The sequence below is a fragment of the Schistocerca serialis genome, unplaced genomic scaffold (assembly GCF_023864345.2).
Source record: "Schistocerca serialis cubense isolate TAMUIC-IGC-003099 unplaced genomic scaffold, iqSchSeri2.2 HiC_scaffold_936, whole genome shotgun sequence".
Taxonomy (NCBI): Eukaryota; Metazoa; Arthropoda; class Insecta; order Orthoptera; family Acrididae; genus Schistocerca; species Schistocerca serialis.
Window position 1 is genome coordinate 92850 of NW_026048558.1, and position 5081 is coordinate 97930.

The window sequence follows — 5081 nt, forward strand, 5'->3', positions numbered from 1 at the left end:
GAGGAGGGGGAGGAGTAACACCTCGTAAAAAAACCTTGGTTCACCTGGCCCGGGTGATAGTACCTTGTGAGGGTCCCTTGCCAGGGATACGGCGAAGACCTCAACGGTAGTGAAGACGGAGATGAAGATCATCGGTACGGCGGAACTGGCGGAAGAGGCAAGCATTATCAACAAGATAAAGCATATTGAAAAGCCCAGACACGTCTGTGTGGCAACCACCGGTACTCTGGCCAGCGTCTGTTCACCATGTGAGGTGCGGCTGAACACCAAGCTCCAGGAACTAACAATCCCTGGTTCTAACTACCCAGCATTAGCTGGAACTTAATTACAAGCAGTATGATTCGTACAAGTAAAATTAATATTACCCCAGGTGGCCAATCCACTCGCCCTGTGGCGACAACCAAGCTATCGGATTCTGGGGAGCTTGGGCTCGTACGACAGAGAAAGTCGGAGTTCTCTAGTAAACGTCCACGAAAGTCCCACACATTTATTGGCACTTTTAACATTCAGACACTAATTCAGACAGGCAAACTTCATAATCTTACAACAGAACTCAACAAACAGAAAATTCAAATCCTTGCTCTCCAAGAGACCAGATTCACTGATTCAGAAACAATAGACTACAACAATTACCGTATCTTTAAAAGTAAAACAGACAAGAAAATTGGCAAAGGAGCTGCAATATTTGGCATGGCTTTTATTGTAAATAAGGACACCCTTGACTCTGTTATAGACATGAATCAAATCAGTAACAGACTAATGACCATGCGAATCAAGCACACCAACAAAATATATACATTTATTAATGTTCATGCACCTACCAACATTGCCAACAAAAAAGAACCGGAGAAGACAGAAAAATTTTGGGAAAAACTCGAAACTGAAATGTCCAAAATTCCAGAGGAGGATGTAAAAATTCTTCTAGGGGATTTCAACGCGCAAATTGGCAAAGAGAGGAAATATAAAAAAACAGTCGGTAATTACCCTGCACACAAATTCACAAACAAGAACGGCATGAGACTCATCGAGTTATGTCAGCAAAACAACCTAAAAATCGTGACAACATCACTTCGAAAAGACCCCAAGAAACAAAAAACATGGAGATCACCAAACCTTCAGCTTGGTGAATTTCAAATAGACCATGTTGCGATCTCCTATGACTTCCAGAAAGAAATACACGACGTTCAAGTCCGCAGAGGGGCAAATATAGATTCTGACCACTACCTTACCAGAGTTAAAATTAAATTCACTCCAAAAAGGAAACGCCAAAGGAAATCACCACTAATTCCCAAATTTGACTTGAAAAATATCAAGGAATCAGAAATTACAGAAGCATGGGATAAACAACCAACAAACAACTGGAAAGATTTCCGAACGAAAATTATACAGAAAGCAAGAGATTTGATTCCGTTAAAGAAAATATCCAAGCATCCATGGTGGAATTCGAATTGTGATAACGCATTAGAAGAGAGACAACAAGCCTTTTTAAATTACAATTGTGACAAATCAGAAACCACACAACAAACATTTTTCAAAGTGAGAAAACAAACAGCTAAAATACTTAGACAAACTAAAAGAAAATACCTTAATGAACAGCTAAACACAATTGAAGAAAACTTTAAGAACCACAACACTCAAGATTTTTATAAAATATTCGCAAATCAAATCAAAGGATACACTCCACAAAATCTCTGCTTCCGGAAACAGAATGGAAAATTGGCACTAACTAACAAAGAAAATTGCCAAGAACTAGCTAAATATTTCTCACAACTCCTAAATTGCCCACAACCAAGTACAAGATTCCCCAGATTACAACCAGAACACACGAATGAGACTTCACTACCACCATCTCAAGAAGAAATTTATAGTCACATTAGAAAACTCAAAAATAATAAATCATCGGGAGAAGATGGAATTGTAGCTGAACTACTGAAAAACCTTGGTCCAAATTCGTTAAAAGAGATCACTAGCATCATCCAAGAAATTTGGCAGACAGAAAATATCCCAGAGGAGTGGAAGTGTGCACTAATTCACCCATTGCACAAAAAGGGAGAGAGATCAGACGTAAACAACTACAGAGGCATTTCACTTTTACCAGTTACCTACAAAATTCTATCTGCATGTCTCCTAAAGAGGGCACAAGAACAACTAGAACATACAATTTCAGACTACCAAGCAGGCTTTCGTCCTAATAGATCATGCCCGGAACAGATATTCAACCTTAAAACTATTTTAAAGATTAAAGCAATCAGGTCAAAACCAATAATCTGCACATTCGTTGATTTCAAAAAGGCATACGATTCCATAGACAGACAGTCTCTATGTCACATTCTCGAAGAACGAGGCCTAGACACTAAAACCCGAAAACTAATTGAACAAACACTAACAGAAACCAAATCAAAAATTAAATTCAGAGGGGAAATTTCGGAACCATTCTCAATTAAAACAGGAGTAAGACAAGGAGATGGGATCTCACCACTATTATTCAATATAGTTTTGGACAAAGTTATGAAAGAGTGGGAAGTAACACTAAGGAAACAAAGCTTTTGGAAGCCAATTGAACTAGGAAGAGGTAAAGGAAAATTGAACATCCCTTATTTAGCGTTTGCAGATGACTTGGCAATTATAACTGACAGTGAAGAAACAGCAGTAAAACAAATTGAGACACTTAAAGAATGTGCTGAGAAGGTTGGCCTGCAAATCTCCTTTGAGAAGACAGAATTCATCTGCTCAAAATTAGATATTTCGAAACTAAAAACAAAGTATGGTGAAATAACTAGAGTCAAGCACTTTAAGTATCTCGGTGAAGTTATTGAACCAACAGGACTTGAGAAAATAGCACAAAAAAACCGATTACAGAAAATCAAGAAAGCATTCGGACTTATTCAAAATATATATAACAAGAAATGTCTATCAAAAGGCACTAAAATCAGACACTACAACACAGTCATCAAACCAACAGTCACATATGCAAGTGAAACACTCTCCCTGAATAGAAAATTAGATTTACACGAAATTAAGAAAGTAGAGAGAAAAATTATTAGAAAAATCCTAGGACCACGATACACACAAGATGGATACAGGCTGCAGACTACCGAGACAACCGAAAAAATATCAAACATCGAGGCAGATATCAGGAAGAGGCGGATGAAGTTTTATGGACATATAGACAGATTACCTGGAAACAGGTTAACTAAACGTCTATTGGACTATATGACATCACTTAAGGCAACAATACCCTGGGTAACTGAAGTTAAGAAGGATTTGAAAAAGGCAAAAATTGACATAACAAACACATCAGACCGGGATACATTCAGAAGAAAAATCGACAAGTGGAAGTTTACTCCAGAGACGGAATCTAAACCTTTCCGACCAAAGTGGACCGAAGAAAGGAAGAAGGCCTTTGGGGAGGCAATGAAGAAATACTGGGAAAATAAGAAGAACATTAAGAAATGTTAATCACCTGCTTATCGTTCTCCCATGGGGACATTCGCTAATAATAATAATAATAATATTCTATGATGTAATTGGTCATATCGATGTGTATCATACAAAGACAATGATAATAGTAAATTCCTTTTATGATTTGCATTTGTCTTCCTTTGTTTTTACCTTTTGTTGGTTGGCTTTTGTAGGTTGCGGACGCATATCAAACTCAGGTCTGTTGTTGTTGTTGTTGTGGTCTTCAGTCCTGAGACTGGTTTGATGCAGCTCTCCATGCTATTCTATCCTGTGCAAGATTCTTCATCTTCCAGTACCTACTGCAACCTACATCCTTCTGAATCTGCTTAGTGTATTCATCTCTTGGTCTCCCCCTACGATTTTTACCCTCCACGCTGCCCTCCAATACTAAATTGGTGATCCCTTGATGCCTCAGAACATGTCCTACCAACCGATCCCTTCTTCTATTCAAGTTGTGCCACAAACTTCTCTTCTCCCCAATCCTATTCAATACTTCCTCATTAGTTATGTGGTCTACCCATCTAATCTTCAGCATTCTTCTGTAGCACCACATTTCGACAGCTTCTATTCTCTTCTTGTCCAAATTAGTTATCGTCCATGTTTCGCTTCCATACATGGCTACACTCCATACAAATACTTTCAGAAACGACTTCCTGACACTTAAATGTATACTCGATGTTAACAAATTTCTCTTCTTCAGAAACGCTTTCCTTCCCATTGCCAGTCTACATTTTATATCCTCTCTACTTCGACCATCATCAGTTATTTGGCTCCCCAAAAAGCAAAACTCCATTACTACTTTAAGTGTCTCATTTCCTAATCTAATACCCTCAACATCACCCGACTTCATTCGACTACATTCCATTATCCTCGTTTTGCTTTTGTTGATGTTCATCTTATATCCTCCTTTCAAGACACTGTCCATGCCGTTCAACTGCTCTTCCAAGTCCTTTGCTGTCTCTGACAGAATTACAATGTCATCGGGGAACCTCAAAGTTTTTATTTCTTCTCCATGGATTTTAATACCTACTCCGAATTTTACTTTTGTTTCCTTTACTGCTCGCTCAATATACAGATTGAATAACATCGGGGAGAGGCTACAAGCCTGTCTTACTCCCTTCCCAACCACTGCTTCCCTTTCATGTCCCTCGACTCTTATAACTGCCATCTGGTTTCTGTACAAATTGTAAATAGGCTTTCGCTCCCTGTATTTTACCCCTGCCACCTTTAGAATTTGAAAGAGAGTATTCCAGTCAACATTTTCAAAAGCTTTCTCTAAGTCTATAAATGCTAGAAACGTAGGTCTGCCTTTCCTTAATCTTTCTTCTAAGGTAAGTCGTAAGGTCAGTATTGCCTCACGTGTTCCAACATTTCTACGGAATCCAAACTGATCATCCCCGAGGTCAGCTTCTACTAGTTTTTCCATTCGTCTGTAAAGAATTCGTGTTAGTATTTTGCAGCTGTGGCTTATTAAACTGATTGTTCGGTAATTTTCACGACTGTCAACACCTGCTTTCTTTGGGATTGGAATTATTATATTCTTCTTGAAGTTTGAGGGTATTTCTCCTGTTTCATACATCTTGCTCACCAGATGGTAGAGTTTTGTCAGGACTGGCTCT